A 23,915-nucleotide genomic window follows, 5' to 3' on the forward strand; every position below is an offset into this window, starting at 1 on the left:
TTTTCAGGGCCGAGTACAATAACCTCAGTTTTATCTGAATTAAGAAGCAGAAAGTTAGCGGCCATCCAGGGCTTTATGTCTTTAAGACATTCCTGCAGTTTAACTAATTGGTGTGTGTTACCTGGCTTCATGGATAGATAGAGCTGCGTGTCATCTGCATAGCAGTGAAAATTTATGCTATGTCTTCTAATGATGCTGCCTAAAGGAAGCATGTATAATGTAAATAGAATTGGTCCTAGCACCGAACCCTGTGGAACACCATAATTGACCTTAGTGTGTGAAGAGGACTCTCCATTTACTTGAACAAATTGGAGTCTATTAGATAGATATGATACAAACCACTGCAGTGCAGTACCTGTAATACCTACAGCATGTTCTAATCGCTCTAATAGGATATTATGGTCAACAGTATCGAACGCAGCACTGAGGTCTAGCAGGACAAGCACAGAGATGAGTCCACTGTCAGAGGCCATAAGAAGATCATTTGTAACCTTCACTAAAGCTGTTTCTGTGCTGTGATGAGCTCTGAAACCTGACTGAAATGCTTCAAATAAGCCATTCCTCTGCAGATGATCTGTTAGCTGTTTGACAACTACTCTTTCAAGGATTTTTGATATGAAAGGAAGGTTGGAGATTGGCCTATAATTAGCTAAGACAGCTGGGTCTAGAGATGGCTTTTTAAGTAAAGGTTTAACTACAGCCAGCTTGAAGGCCTGTGGTACATAGCCGATTATTAGAGATAGGTTGATCATATTTAAGATTGAAGCATTAATTAATGGCAGGACTTCTTTGAGCAGTTTTGTAGGAATGGGGTCTAAAAGACACGTTGATGGTTTGGAGGAATTAATTATTGAAGTTAACTCAGAAAGATCAATTGGAGAAAAAGAGTCTAACTTAACATCAATGGTACTAAAAGTAGCTGTAGATAAGATTACATCTGTGGGATGATTATTGGTAATTTTTTCTCTAATGATAAAAATTTTATTTGTGAAGAAGTTCATGAAGTCATTACTAGTTAATGTTAAAGGGATTGTTGGCTCAGTAGAGCTCTGACTTTTTGTCAGCCTGGCTACAGTGCTGAAGAGAAACCTGGGGTTGTTCTTATTTTCTTCAATCAGTGACGAATAGTAAAATGTTCTGGCTTTGCGGAGGGCTTTCTTATAAAGCAGCAAACGATTTCTCCAGGCTAAATGATGATCCTCTAAATTTGTGACACGCCATTTCCTCTCCAGCTTACGAGTTATCTGCTTTAGGCTACGTGTTTGAGAATTATACCACGGAGTCAGGTACTTTGGATTTGAGGCTTTAGTTTTCACAGGAGCTACAGTATCCAGAGTCGTACGTAGTGAGGAGGTAAAATTATTAACAAGATAATCGACCTCTGTTGGAGTAGCGTTCAGATAGCTGCTCTGCTCTATGTTGGTACAGGGCATTGACGATGATAACAGTGGGTGGATTATATTCTTAAACTTAGTTACAGCACTTTCAGAAAGACATCTACTGTGATAAAGTCTACTCTCCACTGCTGTGTAATCAATTATTGTAAATGTGAAGGTTATCAGGAAATGATCAGACAGCAGAGGGTTTTCAGGAAACACTGTTAAATGTTCAGTTTCTATGCCATATGTTAAAACAAGATCTAGAGTGTGATTAAAGTGGTGGGTGGGTTCTTTTACATTTTGAGAGAAGCCAATTGAGTCTAATAACAGATTAAATGCCATGTTGAGGCTGTCATTTTTAGCATCTACATGGATGTTAAAATCACCCACAATAATTATTTTATCTGAGCTGAGCACTAAATCAGATAAAAAGTCTGAGAAATCAGAGAGAAACTCTGTGTAAGGCCCAGGTGGACGATAGATGATAACAAGTAAGACTGGTTTCTGAGTTTTACAGCTGGGGTGGACGAGGCTAAGCATCAGGCTTTCAAATGAATTAAAAGTCTGTCTTGGTCTTTCGTTAATTAATAGGCTGGTGTGAAAAATTGCTGCCACACCGCCCCCTCGGCCTGTGCTTCGAGATTTCTGGTAGTTAGAATGACTCGGGGGTGTTGATTCATTTAAACTAACATACTCATCCTGCTGCAACCAGGTTTCTGTAAGGCAGAGTAAATCGATTTGTTGATCAATTATTAAGTCATGTCCTAACAGAGACTTGGAGGAGAGAGACCTAATATTTAATAATCCACATTTCACTGTTTTACTCTTTGGTTCAGATGTGGATACTGTATTGTTCTTTCTTTGTGATTTTTTATGTTTAAGTTGTTTATTGCTGGTTTTTGGTTTGTTTTTTGTCTGTTTGGGAGCTGACACAGTCTCAATGGAGATGGGTTTTTGGGGGGGTAGCAGGAGGAGAGAAGCTGCAGAGAGGCGTGTAAGACTGCAACTCTGCTTCCTGGTCCCAACTCTGGATAGTCATATTTTGGGGGGTTTAATAAATTGGTCCATATTTCTAGAAATGAGAGCTGCTCCATCCAAAGTGGGATGGATGCCGTCTCTCCTAACAAGACCAGGTTTCCTCCAGAAGGTTTGCCAATTATCTATGAAGCCCACATCGTTTCTGGGACACCACTCAGACAGCCAGCAATTTAAGGAGAACATGCGGCTAAACATGTCACTCCTGGTCTGATTGGGGAGGGGACCAGAGAAAACTACAGAGTCCGACATTCTATGACAATTCTATGGATGTAAATGTTGACACGATAAAAGATGGACATAGAAACTGTGATGTCGTCCATTAGCTTGTTAAGTCCCAAAAGTACATGCTGTGTTTTGCTGGAAATCCCACAATGCGTTTGGTAGAAAATTACCATCAACGCATTTTACAGCTGTCAGTCCTGCACTGAGTCATGAGTATACAACATCTCGGTTTATTTTCACCATGTAGCACCTACCTACTAAAATGGGAGTGATGAATGCGGTGAAGGAGTGATTTCAGACACAATCTAACAGGAGGACATCCCAGCAGGTCCTGCGATTGAAATATTTCCTTTTCACATAATTTTCAAATTAGGCTTGTATTACTTGGTGCCGCACACCAGGTAAAAGAAAACATGAAATTTGCCATGTGCAGGCTCAGCATCTGCCACTGAGGCTTATTAATCAAGTGAAAACCTTAATTTGATACGAAAGAATTTTATTTGACCTTTTCCAGGCGTGAGTGGGTCTTGAATGATAAGTTCTCATGAAAGAGCATATGCCGATAAATCCTTCCACCTTCTCCTCCTGTTTGTTGCCACAGTTAGGGGAGATAGTGGCGGTGGTTGCAGCATACTGATCAGGCATTGGCTGATTACACTTAAAACTCACGTCAAGATCTATTTGAGTTCAGCTGAGACTTTATGCAGTTTACATGAAGGAAAGCATTTGTGTGTGCACGGTTTAGAGAAGTGCAAGCTGATTCTTTGTTTTATTTTCTGACAGAATGGGTTCAGCTTTTAAGTAAATTAAAATACATTTATTCAAGTTAAAGAGATTCTTTTTAGAGATTCCCGGTGATGTTTCAGTTCAATAAAACACATTTATTTGAAATGTTAAGACTTAAGTCTGAAAGCCACACATACTCCATGCGATCTAATCTGCCATTGTCCTCTCCTGTATACTTTATTTCTTCAAGTTTCATTACATCTTCTGACCTGCCTCTTTCTCTCTCTTTTTTGTGTTTTCATTTTTACAGGGATGTTATGAAGAGACGGGGCCCAAATTGCATTGGATGAGAGCCAGCTGTGGCAGGTACGGTGTGCTACACTGACCTCAGCTTCCTGTCCGTTTGTCAAATTGCTGCTCACTCATGGGTGTAGCCTGTTTCTGGTTTTAAAAGGGTTTTCACAATAGGCAGACACAGTGGTGGTGTATTTCAGTGCTTTTTGCTGGAAGAAAGCCAAAGGGGTTTGAGAATTGAAGTCTTGAATAAAACCTATTGTTGCTTCTGAGGTTCACCGGGCCAATCTTGCTGTTTGATGAAGCAGAGGCTTTATCACCCCGGCATGCATTTAAGTCTCCTGTGTTCTCTTTGTCTTCAAAGAGAATGACTAAATTAATAATTGAAGAGAAAACATGGTGTGTGGTGCCTCCCAGTATATCAATTTCTTTCTCAAGACATTTTTGTCTCCCTGTACTGTGGGGCCAGAAATATTAACGCACTGCATATTATAGTGATGCATATATGGATAAAAGTAAACTCATGTCAAAATGTTACAAAACAAGTAAAAATGTATTTTGTTAATATTTGTGGGTAGAAGTTTACATTACTGTCTACTCATCAAGTGCATGAATTACACTGTGATTTTGGGCTTTTTCTTTGATTTCTTTGAACTGTTCTTTTTCAATGGTCGAATGCTGTATAGCATACATCTTTAATGACTTAAAAAAAAGAATTTGGTACACAAGTTTGAATTTATTTAGTATTTTCTCTAATACATACAGGGTCAAAAGACTTCAAACAGCTCAGATATATGCTACACTTCTACAATGTCCTTTAACTTGACAAGGCCAAGGCTTCTTAACTTCTCATAAGTGATTATAACTGACTACATTTGGTAGCTTCTCTATGTCAACTAAAAAAACCCAAAACATTTGTTTGACAACACTTATTGGATTGACAAATAGTACAATGTGAAAGTCAAAGGAATTCAGCGAAGGTCTCTTGGAACCATTTCTAAAAGCTGCAGATAATCAGTTCAAACAACTGCATGTAAGGACAAATTTTTGGATGTGTAACCACTTTGCCAAGGTCTGGAAGAAGAGCCAAATTGTCTTCCTCAGATGAGAGGAAATTGGTGTGGATCTTCAGGAACACAACAGGAACCACCATTGAAAGTGAGGCTTTTAAACCTGAAAATACTGTACCAGCTGTCAAATGTGGTGGTAGTAACATCATGCATTGGGGTTGATTTGCTACCTGTGGTACTGATACATTGCACAAAGTGGATGAACACTGAAGACGGAAGACTACCTCCAAATTCTTCAACTTCCCCTCAAATCAAAAGCTAGACAGTTGCATGAACCAACAGGGCAGCGATTCTAAAGCACACAACAAAACTAGTTTTGGAATGGATAAAACATGCCAACATTAAGCTTCTGGAGTGACCTTCCCAAATCCCCAAACTCAACCTTATTGAAAATTTGTGGACTATGCTTAAATACCAGGTCCATGCAAGAGAAATCAGCCAACTCAAACCTTCTTCTTCTTTCAGTTTCTCACTTATACTGTTTCTCATTTTTATTTACCAACCCTTTACTTTGAATACGTTCCTGTACTTCCATACTTTCCTCATCTTCTTTCCTCTGTTCAGAGGATGCAGCAAACACTTTCTTGGCAGTTTCTCTCAGTACTACAGGTTTACTTCCCTAGCTATCTGGTAAGTCTTCCCTACCACCCACAGATACGACTCCTCCCTGAACTCTGTGCCACATTCTTCCCTTTTCAACTTCCACCATTTAATAGTAGCACAATTTTCACCGACACCCTGTTGGCCAACAGGACCGGAGGTGGTCGTTGTAAATCCAGGCCCGGAAATCACATTCTTTATGATCTGCATGTTTGATGTAGCTGAGATTTTACACCAGCCGCCCTTCCTGATGTCTTGATGCATGCTCAATCATCCAGGTAAGTAAATCTCCAAAGGTTGATTCTGTTTATCTGGATGTAGCGTTTTCAGTGGGAGAAACATTTCGTCACTCATCCAAGTGACTTCTTCAGTCTCAGCTGACTGCAGGTTTTCCCAATCTTATAAACAGTACATTTGCATAATGACTGCAAACCAGCCCACTGAAGGAACAATGGGCTGGAAGGTTCCTTCATCATAATTATGCAAATTCTCATGACCATTGATCAACAACCACTGATCAAAGCCCACTGATCAATGGCCATGAGTACCATTCACAGAGAGTTGGGGAATGGCTGCAATCACAGCATTGTAAGATGGCGAAAGATGTACCCTTAGGCCCCCTCCTTGATTCAGAGATGGTCTTTCCCTTTTTGCATAAATGGCCTCCTTGACTCCGCGCTCAAACCGGCGTTCCTCCCTGTCCATGATGTGTACATCCTCATCATTGAAAGAGTGTCCACTGGCCTGTAGGTGTAAATAGACTGCAGAGTCCTGGCCTGATGAGGTTGCTCTTCTGTGTTGTGCCATCTGCTTCGCCAGAGGTTGTTTGGTTTCCCCGATGTATAAATCCTGGCAATCCTCCTGGCACTTAACAGCGTACACTATGTTACTCTGTTTGTGTCGGGGGACCCGATCCTTGGGGTGGACCAATTTTTGGCGCAGCGTGTTTTGGGGTTTAAAAACCACAGAGACATGGTGTTTAGAAAAAATGCGTCTCAACTGTTCCGATACTCCTGACACATATGGGATCACTACAGGTTTTCGCTTAGGCAGCGGTTGTCCTTCTCTCCTGGATCGGCTGGAGCTTTCTTTTGGCGCCTTCCCAGCTTTGACAAATGTCCAGCTGGGATAACCACATTTACTCAGGGCCTTCTTGATGTGATGTTCTTCTGCTTCCCTGGTTGCTGTGTTTGTGGGGATAGTGTTCGCTCTGTGTTGTAGCGTCCTGATGACACCCAATTTATGCTCCAGTGGATGATGAGAGTCAAACCTTAAATACTGATCCGTATGTGTAAGTTTATGGTACACATCAGCTTTTAGATGTCCCCCGTTACTGATGGAAATCTCACAGTCTAAGAAGGCTTACCTGCCACTTTTCATATCCTCCCTGATCAATTTGATGTGTCAGTCCACCGAGTTAATGTGATCTGTGAAATGTAGTACGTCCTGAGATTTGGTTTTCACCCAGGTGTCATCCACATACCTGAACCAATGACTTGGTGGTGTTCCAGGGTAGGATAGCAAAGCCCTCTTTTCCACTTCTTCCATGTACAAATCGGCCATGATGGGTGAAACTGGGGAGCCCATGGCACACCCATGTTTCTGCCTGTAGAACTGACCCTTGTATGTGAAGTAGGTGGAATGAAGACACAGTTCCAAAAGCAAACACATTTGGTCAGTGCTGAGAGTGGTCCTATTGCTGAGGCTGGGGTCATCCTGTAATCTCTTATGCACTACCTCCAATACTTCCGTGACTGGGATGCAAGTGAAGAAAGATGTAACATCGTACGAGACCATGGTTTCATCTGCCTCCATAATAACATCTCTCACTTTCTCAATAAAATCCAAAGTGTTCTGGATGTGGTGTCTGCCTACCAGCGGGTTGAGGATCGAAGCCAGAAACTTGGAGATGTTATAGGTGACCGAGTTGATCATGCAGACAATCGGCCTTAGAGGTGCACCTTGTTTGCACCCTTCCTGATGCAGTCCTCCCCATTTAACTGGGTCTGGGACTGGTACTAGGACTACAGTGGTGGACCACAACAGGGCTAGGTTAAACCTGCCACTTTAAATGACCTCTACCAATGCTGCCAAGAAGAGTCGTTAAATATCCAGGCAGAATTATGTCAGATTCTTTTGGATAACGACTAGACGTGCATAACTCCAACTAGTAAGGGACCTGTATGCATAGTTTTTAATCTGTGTGGATTTGACAATTCTCATTCTACCCTTGAAAAAAAACCCAGCTCAAACAAATCAATAAAAGCTCCAATGTAATATGACATTTATGATGAGGCGATGTAAACTTCTGACCACAACTGTAGAAACATCCCAAAGAATCAACACAACAGTCTCTAACTTTAAAAAAATGATAAATAAAATCATGGATAGAAATCAGCCAAAGGTATAAAGGGTGATATTTATCTGTTTTATTCATGTTGTGTCGCACAAATCTTTTGCTGTATAAATATTTTACCATTGTCACTTCCAAAATACAAAATACCAAAGTCCACTGAAGCCATTGAATCTACAGCAATATAGTTCTATAGCATATTATAATAATAGATTTATTTGCCCTTCTTTAAACACATCCCAGACTCATACAGGTATCCCTACAAGAGAGGGGCCTGCTATCAAAGCTAAATTTCGAGGAGCAGGTTTAAATTCTGAAAAGTAATTTGATTTGATGAGATCTCAGCCATCCTAGGTGATAACACTTTCCTAAACCCATTTTTTGGAGAAGGCCAAAATAGATGTTTTTTTTGTTTGTTTTTTTTTTAGAAAAAATATGAATATTTATTGATTGGTGTCAGAATTATTCTCTTCTAAATGCACAGTAAATTTAGTGGATTAAAAATCACAAAATTTCCCCATGAAAGGTAGTAAGGTGGAGTATATTGGAAAAACACATCTAAGCCCATAGTTTGAAACTGTAAATTTTAACTGTACTGTGTTCACATTTACAATACTACTACTGCAGTGATAATATGTGAATGTCATAGAATCTCATGGCACATCTGAACATCAGGTTTGTTCTATACCTTTTTTTTTGCAATCTGTCTGGTGACAATACAAAGGTCTGGATCAAGGCTCTTGCTTTCAGTTCTTACGACTGGGCTGTGCACTGCTGATGTGATACACACAATGGGGAGTGAAAAGTGAAAGAATGATGAAAGTCTTGTAATAAGAAAAGCAGAATGCTTCTGAGTGCACTGAAGTGATGGAAAATATATGTTCCCATCTGTTAAGTACTCAACAGATGTTAGTAGTGCTAAATGAATGGAGGGAGTTGAGTTAGAAACATCTTAAAGAGATTATACTTTCTCCAATGTTCATTTTATTATTAGCCATCTTAACCATCACACTTTGTCTAATAATTTTCATTAAGTTTAAATGGTTATGGCATAATTAGTCATAACATAAGGATTTTAGTAAGTGATGAAATGACTTTTAATGTGGCTTCCTTATGGCTTCCTTATGTGCAGCCATCACTGTTTCCGCCTTGTGTCTTTTTAAAAGAAAAATAGGTTTGAGATTGAAAGCTTCTTCAGAGAGAGTGAGTGCAGTAACAAAAAGAAAAGACTGGGAGGAAACATAGATGCTAGTATATAAATGGCGTCACTTTAGAATCAATGTGAGGTTTATCTGAAGTTCACTTCCCTACAGTTTGGAGCTGTGAAATTGTGAAATTGGGAGCTTTTACCCATCTTCAGCCATAATTGTGCTGAACTAGTCCATACTGTTTAACACATGGGATGAAATCAAGACTACCTTTGACCAAATAAAAAAACTGTTGTCAAATTGACAGGGGATTTCTTTAAATCACCCCGCAGTTCTTCAGTTAAGACCCCTGAGTTAGAAAACACAAACACTGCAGTTGTCTTTCACTCGCGAGGGCAGTCATGGACGCACGACCTGCGTCTCATCACTGTCTGCGTGCTTTATTTATACTTTTATTGTGTCTACGTGTGTGTGTGTGTGTGTGTGTGTGTGTGTGTACAAATAAAACAGAGTTATTCTAAGAACTCAGAGCTGAGGTTCCCCTTTTCTAAATCTGTATGTTCTTACAGAAAGAGGAAGCTGTTAGTTGGCAAATAAGTTCATCACAAAAGTTATTAGGTGAAAAGTCACGTAGACATGTGGTTTGCTTAGTGATCCATAAAAGGTCACATTTCATGTAGCTGATCACATTATGTACAATTTTCTTTTAACATTCCCTCCTGTTTATCAGAGAAATGAAATGTACATGTTATCAGTTAGTAACAACTTGTCTTTCACATTTTCAGTTACTACATCATTAGTTACACTTCATCTTCATCTAACAAATAGGAAAATAAGTCTTCATGATCTTCATCGGTTTGTGGTATATTTCCGCATATGCTGTGAATGATGTCGCTATCATCTGTGAAATTACAGCTTTTAAACAAGGAATAACACAGGTAAAGAAAAGCAAAACAAAACCAGGGAAACTCCAACGCCGATCAGCAGTCTCTTTAAAACCTGTTAAAGTTGAGCGCTTCTTCCTGGATGAGGATGTCGATGTTGTTGTTGTTGTGCACTTTACAAAAGTCATTCTGAAGGTGTGGTCAGAGATCAGAATTAGTGCACCTGTTCCAGGGTGTTTCCCATAAATGGTTGTGTTAATACGCTCGGCATGTGCGAGCAAACGTAACAGTCTTTCTCTGTGGTCCTGTTAAACACGTATCTGTATCAGGCATTTTCATCCAAGGATGGATGTAGTCTCGTGTCATGTCCATTAGGTGGAGGTTGTCGTACGTCCATCTTCTCTGTCTGCCTCGTGGCTCAGCTGCTGTTGGCATCAGCTGGGGTCCTGTAAGGGTGAGCTTTGTAGTCAAGGTAACCAGGAGGGTTCCCCTTCCCATGGTTGCACATAGGTCCATCACACCTGCACCTGGCTGCCCTAAAGTTGATCGGATGGAGATTGGAGTGCGGGCTTACCCGACGGGGGCCCAATCAGCACTTCCCCCCTCACCCCCGAAGCAACCAAGCGTAGGTGAGGCTTCCCTAATGTGCTTCCTCCTTGGTGTCGGGGCTTCCCGGGACCTCAACCTTTTTGCAGTGGCTCTGATTTATCCAGATGGTCTCTCTGCAATTTTACAGGCTGTGGGTGTGGTCAATAACACTTGGTATGGGCCCTCCCAGTGGGGTAAACTTCAATTTTTCCTCTGGAGCACCCCAATCGCCTGGTTTCAACCTGCAAGAGACTGGAGAAGAGTCGTACGGCAGTTTATTGTTCAAAACAATATCCTTATTTTCTAGTACTTTCGCCATCCATTCTGCCAGAGTTGTTTCTCTGACAGATTTGTCTAAAGGTTCACTTTTTGCAACTGAGATTGCATCTGCTTTTTTTCACTGGATAAATCTCTGGCCATTTTGAGAATACGTCTATAATCACTAGAGCGTATTTTGAGCCTTGACTTTCACTTAATTCAATAAAGTCCATGTGAATGGTGTGAAATGGATGAGGTGGTGTGGGGAAATGTCCTCTTTTTGTCCTCAGATTGCCTTGTGAATTGTGTTTTTGACAGATCATGCATGTCCTCACAAATTCCTTTGCTGAAGTTTCAATTTACATTTACACATTTCATGTAGCTGATCACATTATGTACAATTTTCTTTTAACACAAATATACAGCCAGAATTATTCCAGATGCTTGTTACCATGTTAGCATGTTACCATCCAAACTTACCATGTCGTTGGATGAGTGTCTGAAAACGTTTAACCTCAACTATAAGCCAAGGAATGAATCAGTTTGTGCCTACGCATACTTAGCTTACCAGCTTAGCATAGAAGCTATTTAAATGGCATCTTTAGGCAATTTGTTAGTAGCACCTTGTGGCAAAAAATCATTTAAACACAGAAAAATAAGACATAAAATAGTATTTTTGCACCAACAGGGTGATTCCCAAAGAGCTATTAGCCAAAGACTTGGCTTATCTCAGCACGGTGTGCAGTGTGTCATTAAAAAAAATCAGAGGAAACCAGTCAAATGGAGGACACAGGAAAAAGATGCAGACCTAAATTATTTACAGTGAATGAACAGTATCTGAAAAATAAAATGCAGTGATACCAAACACACTGTCTATACAGTAAAAGAGTAGCTGGATAAGAAAATACACTATTGGAGACAGAGAGCAGAAGAAAAGTAAACCAAGATCCAAAGAAGAACTTTAGAAAATCCTTCAAGACGCCTGAAGAATTATTCCTGAAGACTCCTTAAAGACGTTGCAATGAACCTTACCTAAGAAATTTCAGGTACTGAAGAATAAACGGGGTCATTTGAGTTTGTACAGATTTGAGTTTGTACAGATCTAATAGGCTTGAGCTTATTATACTTTTACAATCTTTTTTTTTCTTCTGTACTGTATTTTGAGATCCACATATGAGGACATTCACTTTAAATTTTGATAGGACAGTGGCAGTATAACGTCCTCGTAAGTGGAAATCAGGCCCTTGTAGAGCAAAATTTAGTATTTTGGTCTAGACAATGTGATGTCCACATATGTGGATGCCAGTTCCTAGGAGGTTTTATCATGTAATCATTCATTCTAGTCTTTAACTCAAATGAGTGAGCTGATGGTATAAAATCCAAATAATTCAAAATCTGAATAATAGGTCGTAGCCTGCGACAGATTAGTAAACCTTCTAGGGTGTACCCTCCCTCCGACCCAATGTTAGCTGAGATAGGCTCCAGGGGATGGACAGATGGATGGATGGATAGATGGATGGATAAATGGTCTTCCCAAGTCAAGTTAGTTTCTGGTTATCAAGACCCAAAAGAGGGCCTGTCTGAAACTAATTAGGTCAGCATGAGTCCTGCTGTTTTCCTGTGGGTTGGTGTCTGAGCTTTGACCATGTGATATCTCAAAACCATTGTGAATGGTGAAGAGGGTACATTACCACAACTTGACTGAGAGGTTTTCACAACCTTCACAGACTTTACTGTCTACATATAAAACATAATTATAGCAAAGCAGAGGTCTTCACATTTCCAGTCATTTCAGAGGAAGCAAGACCCTGATCCCGATCCAAAACCCAAGAGATCACAGGCCAGTGCATGGTGTAACATATTTAGACTTCAGTACTGGTAATGCATCCAAAATTGTCATACAAATATAAAATGGCCTTTATTTATATAGCGCTTTACTAGTCCCTAAGGACCCCAAAGCGCTTTACATATCCAGTCATTCACCCATTCACGCACTGGTGATGGCAAGCTACGTTGTAGCCACAGCCACCCTGGGGCGCACTGACAGAGGCAAGGCTGCCGGACACTGGCGCCACCGGGCCCTCTGACCACCACCAGTAGGCAACGGGTGAAGTGTCTTGCCCAAGGATACAACGACCGAGACTGTCCGAGCCGGGGCTCGAACCGGCAACCTTCCGATTACAAGGCGAACGCCCAACTCTTGAGCCACGATCGCCCCTACGCACGATATATACTTTTTGACTGGCCTGTAAACGATTTAGTGAAATTATTTGAATAACCTTTTTCCAGTTAAAAAAGAAAGCTACATTTTTGCTGTCGACTAGCACCCATCTACTTCCTTTTTCTATCTCAGCAATAGTACAGCCTTCTTTTAATTAACAGTCAGTCTGACAAGACTGTATACTGTAAAACAGAACAGACAGGTTGCTGACATAGGATTCAAGTGCTTCATTGCTTCAGTTTTTCAAGTCCACTGGGGCTTTTACATCAAAGGCAGCAGTTACTCAACTCCTGCGATTTCAACTTTTAACTAGATTCAACTTCATTTCAATGAAAATGGGCACAAAATAAAATATTAAATCAAATAAAACCAATGTCTTTCTTCAGAGTTATTGATACAATAGTTAAATAAAAGCCAGATTTTAGAAAGCTGCTGTGCTGACTTCTAGAACTATAGAGGTAAGAATGAAAAGTCTATAGAGCCTTCAAAATGTGGAAAATCATTTTAACTACTCACTTCATCTGGGACTCAAGAGACCTAGTGGAATTTGTACTCAGCTCAGGTACTGTAGGGTCGACCACAGGTTTTTGCATCAGCTATGCTGGGTTTGGTCTGATGGTGCTGAGATCACCCTGGGTCTCATTTTTGATAATTAGAGTTTGCATTGTTTCGGAGTAGGTTAAATAAAGTCTAACATTTTATTTTATTTATTTATTTATTTTTTAGCTGTGACAGTTTTGCTGTGCAGTGATGTTACCAATGATGCTGAGACAGGCACATATTTTTGTGTGCCTCTGCTATTTTTTGGGTTTTTTTGTTACAGCTTACAAAAGACGTAATCTTTTTACATAATATGTTTAGACCTTTTTATTGGGTCACGCACATTTGGAAATGTCATGGCACTACAACAGAGCACTGTCAGGTCACCAAAGAAGCACATGAAATGAAAAAAAGTCATGATTGATGGAGTGGAATTCAAAATAAATGTACTCTTTTACCATGGATCCTTTTCCATAATGCAATTCAGTAGCGCATTAAATATACAACCACTTCTTTTGAAGACCCCCTCCCTACATATTCTAAACTGACAGAAATCTAATACCATCTGAGTTTAAAAAGGTCCTCCAGAGCCAAAGGAGACATTATACAGCTGTTTTCACGGGCTCAGTAGGCTCATGCCAAAGTGAATTTCAGGATGTCAGATTTCACTGTTAACCCCTGCCACAGTAGCTACAAATTCCACAACGCGCTTGTGGCCAGTGGATAACATTTGGCAAAATTTTGTTTAAATAAGACATCGCTGTTAGCCGTCATCCTGTATGTTTTTCCTCACACCATGCTACTGTCTGCAATATCCTGCAGAGACTTTAAACAGTTAGCATACATATGCCAGATGCTCCGTGGAAGCTAAAGTTCAAATCCCCTGCATATGTGCACTTCCCTTAGCGCCGCAGGCAGGGACTGTGTGAAAAGGTCAACTCTCACACTGAGTAAAAGAAAGAAATGGCCGGCTTTCATTTCCCTCACCCTTCTGTTTTTAGATGTTGATGCAATTCAATGGCTGCTGCTTACTCCTACTCATCTAATTACCACCAATCTAATACATGAACCGTATTACTAATCAGCCTATATTTTACAATTTTCATCCTCGAAGATTATTTTTACGTTACGTCACTTTTAATTGTAGCAGCTTTTCAGCTGGACACATTTTGTTTCTTGCTGCATTATGATATTCCAAGCTCTAATTACACTAGAATTTCATTTTCTAAACCCATCAGTGAGGACAGCTCCAAGAAGAAACTCTACTCAGTAACAGTAACCTAATTGAAATACAGGAGGTTAGAGAAACACATCTGGCTGCGGTGGATGTTGGATATTTTTCTTCCAGTGGCTTGTTTTTATGGCTACAAGCAAAAAAATAAAATAAAATTGGCCTTCAAAGCTGCTCTAATCTCATACTTCAGAGGGCTGGAGAGAATTTTTTGGGGCGGCAGACTGTATATCAGGAATGTAAAATCTGAATGCACGGGCTCGTCGTTAAATATTTAGTGAAAGAGACTGAATGTGATGATGGGCCTTGGGGTGGAAGAGACTATATCTGAGAGGGCTCTTTGAGCTTCTTCCCTTTTTTGCAGATTAGGACTGTGGGAGTTACAATGGATTTGGTATGAATCTAACAGCAAAATTAAGTAAAATTAAGTCTACTTTAGAGCACTAGTCCATAACTCTCTTATCTAAACTGAATTTTTTTAGATAAGAAAGCTCTTGGGACCTATATCTCATACACATTAGCAGTGTTAGCAAAGCAGCTCTCTGTAAAAGATTTAAAGATTAGAGCGTGTATGTATGTAGTTGATGTGTTAACAGAGGTCACATGCACAAAGTGTTAATAAGGGTTTAATCTCTTGTTTAGGTCTGTACCGATCTCCTAAATAAAATTTCTAATTTAATCATAATGTTCGATATCAAGTTAGCATGAATTTCTGTAATAAATGGATTCATTGCTCATCCAGTCCAAGTGCTACACTACCACCTCAGTGACAGGCTAATTGAACAGTACATGCCAGAGATCCAGCTGCTCCAGGCACTATTTGCATAGCTTCATCATAATTTATCAAGGACACCTCAGCAGGCGCTTTATCACATCTCAAGACCAATTTCTCCATCCTTTTCGCTATGAATACATTAAGTCCCCAGCTCATGCATCTTTCCAAGCTGTCCTTATGCAGAGCAGTCGTCCCCTGAATTAAGTGTGAACGCAGGGCACAGTTTGTCACGCACAGTATCATGTCAGCCAACCACACTGAGATATCAGCCTGCGCCTGGCCAATGGCAGTGAGTTATTTAACTGTGCAGTGAGATATCAGGGATCGGTATGCTTAATAAAGTCGTGAAGAAGCTCCCGGCATTATCAAGTGCAGAGGTTGCTAGTCATTAGATGATTTTCACAATCAGTCGTCAATCAGTTAAATTATTGTTGGTCATTAGGAATGTAAACTTGAACTCGCTGCCCTTAGGAGAAAATCTATTTTCAGCTTAGTGGCAGGTGGAGGGCTGATGAGTAGTAAAGGGTGTGTGTGTGTGTGTGTGTGTGTGTGTGTGTGTCGCGCCATGGTGCTGTTCCAATGGAGACCATTGGAACAGCTAGTAATTAAATACCTAGATTTTAAATTTCAGCGATCAAATCCATTTAGCAGAGAAATGGAAGATAACTGGATGTGTTGAAATTCTACTCTTATGTAAATAAATTATGGATACAATATAATAGTAGTAGCCACTCACACCGTGCACATTCTTTTTCAAGACACACAAGCCCCAAGCACTTCTTTGACAGGGTGACATTAAATCACAATTGGATATATTAAAGATTACTAGACAACAACACAGTTATGGGACACTGTGCTGTTATTTACTATCGGAAAGAGTTTTTGAAGCAAGGTTAAGAAAAGAGGTGACAATCAGTGAGTAGCAGTATAGCTTCGGCTGAAAGGCAGCTTTACAGATGTTTGCTTTGAGAGTGTTAATGGAGATGTATAGAGAAGGTCAGGAAAAGTTGCACTGTGTCTTTGTGGATCTGGAGAAAGCATGAGCGGGTACCAAGAGAGGAACTTTTCTAGTGTATGAGGAAGTTAGGAGTGGCACAGAAGTATGTGAGGGTGGTACAGGATACAGTGGGGTGCAAAAGTTTGGGCAACCTTGTTAATAGTCATTATTTTCCTGTATAAATCGTTTGTTGTTACAATAAAAAATGTCAGTTAAATATATCATATAGGAGACACACACAGTGTTATTTGAGAAGTGAAATTAAGTTTATTGGATTTACAGAAAGTGTGCAATATTTGTTTAAACACAATCAGGCAGGTGCATAAATTTGGGCACTGTTGTCATTTTATTGATTCCAAAACCTTTAGAACTAATTATTGGAACTCAAATTGGCTTGGTAGGCTCAGTGAGCCCTGACCTACATACACAGGTGAATGCAGTAATGAGAAAGACTATTTAAGGGGGTCAATTGTAAGTTTCCCTCCTCTTTTAATTTTGTCTGAAGAGTAGCAACATGGGGGTCTCAAAACAACTCTCAAATGACCTGAAGACAAAGATAGTTCACCATCATGGTTTAGGGGAAGGATACAGAAAGCTGCCTCAGAGATTTAAGCTGTCTGTTTCCACAGTTAGGAACATATTGAGAAAATGGAGGACCGCAGGCTCAGTTCAAGTTAAGGCTCGAAGTGGCAGACCAAGAAAAATCTGGGACAGACAGAAGCGACGAATGGTGAGAACAGTCAGAGTCAACCCACAGACCAGCACCAAAGACCTACAACATCATCTTGCAGCAGATGGAGTCACTGTGCATCGTTCAACCATTCGGCACACTTTACACAAGGAGATGCTGTATGTGAGAGTGATGCAGAGGAAGCCTTTTCTCCGCCTACAGCACAAACAGAGGTCACTTGAGGTATGCTAAAGCACATTTAGACAAGCCAGCTTCATTCTGGAATAAGGTGCTGTGGACTGATGAAACTAAAATTAAGTTATTTGGGCATAACAAGGGGCGTTATGCATGGAGGAAAAAGAACACAGCATTGCAAGAAAAACACCTGCTACCTACAGTAAAATATGGTGGTGGTTCCATCATGCTGTGGGGCTGTGTGGCCAGTGCAGGGACTGGGAATCTTGTCAAAGTTGAGGGACACATGGATTCCACTCAGTATCAGCAGATTCTGGAGACCAATGTCCAGGAATCAGTGGCAAAGCTGAAGCTGCGCCGGGGCTGGATCTTTCAACAAGACAACGACCCGAAACACTGCTCAAAATCCACTAAGGCATTCATGCAGAGGAACAAGTACAACGTTCTGGAATGGCCATCTCAGTCCCCAGACCTGAATATTATTGAGCATCTGTGGTGTGAGTTAAAGAGAGCTGTCCATGCTCGGAAGCCATCAAACCTGGATGAACTAGAGATGTTTTTTAAAGAGGAATGGTCCAAAATACCTTCAACCACAATCCAGACTCTCATTGGAACCTACAGGAAGCGTTTAGAGGCTGTAATTTCTGCAAAAGGTGGATCTACTAAATATTGATTTCATTTCTTTTTTTGTGGTGCCCAAATTTATGCACCTGCCTGATTTTGTTTAAACAATTATTGCACACTTTCTGTAAATCCAATAAACTTCACTTCTCAAATATCACTGTGTGTGTCTCCTATATGATATATTTAACTGACATTTTTTATTGTAACAACAAACGATTTATACAGGAAAATAATGACTATTAACAAGGTTGCCCAAACTTTTGCATCCCACTGTATGTATGAGGATGGGGAAATCATGTTGAGGTGTGCAATAGGAGTGAGAGATGGATTCAAGGTGAAGGTGAGATCACATCAGGAATCAGCTCTGAGCCCATTCTCGTGCACAGTGGTGTTGGTTGACAGACGATGTCAGCCAGGATTATCGGTGGACTGTGATGTTCACAGATGACACTGTGATCTGTAATGAGCAAGTGGAGGAGAGCCTGGAGAGGTGGAGGTATGCTCTGGAGAGAAGAGCAATGAAAATCGGTAGAAGGAAGACAGAATACATGTGTATGAATGAGAGGAAGACAGTTGGAAAGTGAAGATTCAAGGTGTAGAGATAGCGACAATGAAAAGAGAGGTGAAGAAGAGAATGCGGTGAAGTTGGAGTGGGTTAAGACAAGTATCAGGGGTGATATGTGACAGAAAGATAGATAGTACAGTGAAAGGGAAGGTTAACAATATGGTAATGAGACCTGCTGTGATGTGTGGGTTGGAAACAGTGGAACGAACAAAAAGACAAGAGCTAGCACCGCTGAAGATGCTAAAATTTCTGTTTGCCAGTGACCAGGATGGACAAGACTAGAAATAAGTGCATGAGAGAGACAGCTAAAGAGCTAAGCTAAGCAGTAACTAAAAGGATGCTGAATATCTACTAGGCAGGAGAAAAAGAGGAAGACCACAGATAAGGTTCATGGAGGGATAGAGTTAGATATAGGAGCAGCTGAAAGAAAAAGAAAAGTAAGAAGAAGGAGTGTATTAGCAGGTGTGGGGGCTTGTTCCCTAGTTAGATTACTATGTAGCAAACACTATAAAATGATGAGTGAGTGAATGAATGGACTGTTTAAACACAACCACAGATAGACAGAGGCAATGCATACAGCAGGCCTGGCCGAAGTAGAGGGGAAGTCTCATATGACATAGAGTGTACAGACTGTAATTAATGAATTGAATGTCGGTGTGAATAGTAAATTATCTTTAGAATTGATTCTATAGATTGGATTTTAGAGCACATAGCAGATTTCTGTGGTTGTATCAAAATGAGTTGTACTTGAACTGCTTGCTGACTTGGGAGCAGCAACACACATAGATAGGTGGACTTCGCAACAATAAAACCATTACGTTTTTATTGAATGGTTGACTTGCCTACTGACGTGTATTGTTTGGCACTATTCCGTTCCAAGAGGTCTAGTTGTGATTGTGGCGTGGGAACCACAATAAAGCCTCTTAAAGTGTCTTCAGATCAATGAAGTGAGTCTTTTATAAGCTTTCTAAACATCACAGTGGGAAAGGGCAATCTCAGAAGATTATACTTGTCAGATTAAATGAAAGTGTTGTGGGGTTTCAAATGGAGAGCAGCAAGAGGCTCCCGATTGGAACAATAATGCCTCATGGCTGTGAGAAAACAAGCCTCTTGTTTGTTTTTGCTGACACCACAGCGGCCTCATTGCACTACCATACCTGCACCTGCTCTCTCTCAGCTGACATGCAAAATTTCAAATCATATGTGTGACATATCAGGTGAGAGTCATGGAGTAAAAGTAGTACAAGATGGGGTCGTAAAGTCATCATAAAGTAAAAAATAAAATAAAACCAATTTTTAAAAAAATAAAATAATTTGTCTGATTTCCCCTTTAAAGTTGTGTTCTTGTGTAACACTTTTAGATCATTCCCTGGAAACCCTGATCTGACCAGCATGTGGAACTAAAATGTGACTTTTGTGACTCTTGAATATGTGTTTCCGGGAGTACCTTTCTTTATGTGCAGAATATAGAGAGGACTGTATTTAAATCAAGTTTGCAGAGTGATTATATGTAATTTATCGCTAATTGTGCCAATATTTAATGCTTTATTTATTTATTTAATGCTTCATAATTATGTTTTATTATTTGCACTTGATATGATGGCAGTTATTGCATGGAGGAGCTATTGCAGAGATTCAAGAGAGTATGCTACAATCCACTCATGCTGACTTTTTTGGAGTGTCAGATGACGATGTGATAAAAACGTACAGATTACCAAGCCATCGAATTGAACTTAGAGATGACCTTGAACCTCCAACCAAAAGAGGTCACACTAGCAGCAACAAAACAGTTTGCTGCTCTTCAGTTTATGGGATTGGCTCTTAGGCTGTGTACTGGGGTTCAAAGTGAATGACAGAGGAATGAAGATATTGACTTCGGACCTGATCCTAAAAATAATTGGGTCTTGCATGGACGTCAGACACCTGGAAGTCTTAATAGCAGTCCAGTTATTTTTGAACTAGTTTGATAGGTTGCTTGTTTTTTGATCAGAGGAATGCATTCACAATCCATTCAATCCTTAAATCAATGTTTTTTCTTAATAAAATTTCATCACACTCAAACAGCGAAATATTAAATTAAACAAACTGGTATCATTTCAGGACCATGGACAGCACGCACACACACACACACACACACACACACAAAATTTGCTAATTCATTTTTTTCTTAAATTGTGACAGTACTGTTAACACCATCAGTAGTGAAATATAAATATAATCTTTTGTAAATCAGGCATTTCTGGCTTGTTTTATCCTTTGAAGTGATGTAAGTTGTCTTAATACAAGAATGCTATGGAACACAATGTAACAATATTGTTGCATGGCTTATAGTCCTGCATTAGAGCCTGTCAGTTACTGACGCCTGTTTCCATTATAACAACTCTGTGTGCCAGACAGTTCGGTGAGACAGTATGTATGACCTGTATTTATATGCTTTTCTGATTACAATTAAAAAGCTGCACCTGTCCAGTTAGTAAATTACCCACAGCTGAATATCATCTCTAAGTTTGCGACCTTGCTCTAAATTGCGCGTCTCTTGGCAGATTGGGCCCTTATATTGAAATGAAGTGGCTGCACCTGTGTTTAGAAAAAAAGCTCAACTTTTGTAAATTACCCATAAAACTAACCACACCTATCAGCGCTATTTCGGGATTGTGCTCACATGCTATTTTGCCCTGTATAATAAATCCGGCCTTGTGTGGGCCATTTAACTTTTTCATTTAAATCAATAAACGTATTTCATTGTAGCCACTTTGTAATATTTTATTCCCACTATTTGAACATGTTTAAGCACTAATTTGCTTTTTGTGCACTTTTTTATTATCACATACTATGAATTAGGTCCCAAATGCAGACTACAAGGCAGACTGAGTTAACATAAGGAAATAGTAGGTTCCTTCGGGGCGTGGGGTGCCCTCAGCCTCTCCGCCTGGGGCTTGGTCACTCTGCCACAGCTGGCTGTCGGCGGAGCTCACGGGCACGTCACTGCAACCCCCCCTGGCTTCTGCTGGGGCTCTTCTCAGCTCTTTCCGGGAGAGTGGCACGGTTGCCCCTCCATTGGTCTTCCTTGGTCTCTTGTGCTCTGAGGGCCTCTGGATTTCTGGAGCCTGGATCTCCTCCGTACCTGCTTCATGCCCTGGAGGAAGGGGCTATGGCTCCCCACACCCTCTAGCAGATCATTACATGAAGGAACCTTTTGAATACAAGCGCGCTCATGCTCACAGGTGTACACACGGGTGCTCACAGACACAAACTACACTCTTTTTTGCTCCTACCTCAAAGCACACTGTGCGCTGTCGATCCCATGTGCTGCACAATAATATTCAATATTTAGTATTTACTGTTATATTCACATAGATCATCGCAATGATGTTGTTTATTATATTGCTCTCTTTTTTGCTTGTTTTCTCTTTTTTTCTTTCTCAACAGGTGATCCAGGTGATTGATATATGTATTTTTTGTCTGTTTGTTTTGTTGGTTTTTGTTTTTTGCCCTTTATCACCGTTCCTCTTCCCCGCTGTTTTTCTTTCCCTACCTCTCTGTCTTTCTCCCTTTTCTTTCCCCCAGTCATGTCTGTCCCGTGTGTAGCAAGTGAAAATAAAATGAAATAAACAATAAAAACAAAGGTGAATCAAATAGACCAATATGGCAAGGCCGGGATGGTCCATTTGTAAATCCGTTGGGCATCTTTCTTTGCCTATAGACAATAATTCTGATGGCAAAAGAACCAAACAGGACAGGCGGGGAAAAAAAAAAGGAAATAGTAGGTCAAAGCACTGAAAGTACAACAATTTAACATGTTTGGATGAAGCTCACGAACACAACAAAATATTTTATAATAACAGAAAAAGTAGGACACATTTTCTTAGCAGCCTCATGAAATAAAAACTGGCCCCATCGTAAATCTTTTTATTCTAATTCTGTCAGATCTACCTGTTTAGGTGCTTATGTATTACAAATATCTAATCAGCCAATCAGCAGATGGCAGCAATTCAAAGCATTTAGGCATGGTAAAGATGACATCCTGAAGTGCAAACTGAGCAAAATGTGGATGAAAGGGAATTGAAGTAAATTTGACATTTGACTGGCTGGTCTGAGTATTACAGTAGTATGGATATCCCACACAAGCATGTTTGGATGGGCTGATGAATTTTGATTTCTCCTGCAACATTCAGATTGTATGGTCAGAATTTGGCATAAACACCAAGAAAGCATTGCTCTATCCTCCCTTGTATTAATGCCTCAGGCTGCTGCTGGTGGTACAATGGTTTAAATTTCAGTACCACAGCCTGAGTAATGCTGCTGACCATGTTCATCAAACTATGACTGCGGTGTACTGAAAGTGTGTTGTGATGGCTGTTTAAAAAGTTTAAATCATCTCAAACTGGTTTCTCAAACAAACACTCAATCCATTAGAGCACCTTTGGGATTTGGTGGAGCAGGAGATGTGCAGCTCTGGAGCGGCTGTGTGATGCTAGCATGTCAATATGGACTAAAATCTCAAAAAAGTTTCTAATATCTTGTTGAATCTGTGTCAGTTCTGAATGCAAAAAGCGCTACAGCCTAGTACTAATAGGGTGTGCCTAAAAGTGAGCTCAAATAAACCTGAAAAGCTTCCACTTGGAGGATAAAAGCCCTGCCAGCAGTAGTAGAGATTCCTTCTAATTATTGCCTTTATTGTATTTCATGATATAGGCCACTTGTGGACTATTGCTCTGTTCATCTTTTTTTTTTTTATAAAATGTAGGAAACCAAGCTAACACTAGCCCTGATTCATGGGTCCAGTGGGAGTCAGGGAGTAAAGCAGTGAGTGTGAAAATCACAGCTGAGACAAAGCTGTGGCCTCCAAGCTCGAAAATAATAGCCTGTGTGGGTGTTGAAATTGAAATGATATTACAAACTATTTTTACTGGCCACCTACACAGATGCTGCACCAATCAAATTACAGCACTGACATTGTTGGACTGTGTCATACATTTATGTCAGCTGGGGGGAAACTAATATGTGGCTCGTGTCAGTGCGGAAAAATAAATAATACAGTTCTTCATTTCAGTAAGCGCTCTTTAGACACCTTAGATCCAGCACAGAGCAAAAGACTGAAGAATACATTTTTTTTTATTCCACATTCCTATTAATTATTGTATGCTACTTGTATATAAAGAAGAAGATTATAATTTCCTTTCTCTGGCTGCAGTTGTGTGCATACTAAAATGGCTAGCTTTGCTTTCCTTCAGGCTGCTTTGAACAATTTGTTGATCTACACTTATCTCACTCTGAGCCGGTTAAACAGATCTAAAGCAGGCCTTAGAAATATCAATGAGATCGATCTATGAGTCTGCACTTACCCCAGCTCTGTGGGGGCGGTGTGTACCTCAGCTTCCAGGCTCTATAACTCCAGCGTTTAACCTTTTACCACAAAGCCAGGGCTGTGTCTAAAGGCTGGGTGCACCTTACGATTTCCCCTGGAAGTCAAACCATGGTCACCTCCGGTTTGCAGGGTTAACATCTGTAAGAGGAGAAGAAATGGTACCAGCAGT

General features: G+C 40.3%; 1 protein-coding gene across 5 annotated transcripts in view; it reads left to right on the top strand.

Annotated features, from left to right (window-relative positions):
• Positions 1 to 23,915, top strand: part of LOC100690528 (beta-1,3-galactosyltransferase 1) — a 189,480-nt gene that overhangs the window by 72,616 nt on the left and 92,949 nt on the right. For all 5 annotated transcript variants that reach the window (XR_003216393.1, XM_019352180.2, XM_019352181.2 and 2 more), the window contains exon 2: positions 3,676 to 3,731. The gene's annotated coding sequence lies outside the window, so the exon portion shown is untranslated. The remainder of the gene's footprint in view (positions 1 to 3,675; positions 3,732 to 23,915) is intronic.

The sequence above is a fragment of the Oreochromis niloticus genome, linkage group LG23 (genome assembly GCF_001858045.2).
Source record: "Oreochromis niloticus isolate F11D_XX linkage group LG23, O_niloticus_UMD_NMBU, whole genome shotgun sequence".
NCBI lineage: Eukaryota > Metazoa > Chordata > Actinopteri > Cichliformes > Cichlidae > Oreochromis > Oreochromis niloticus.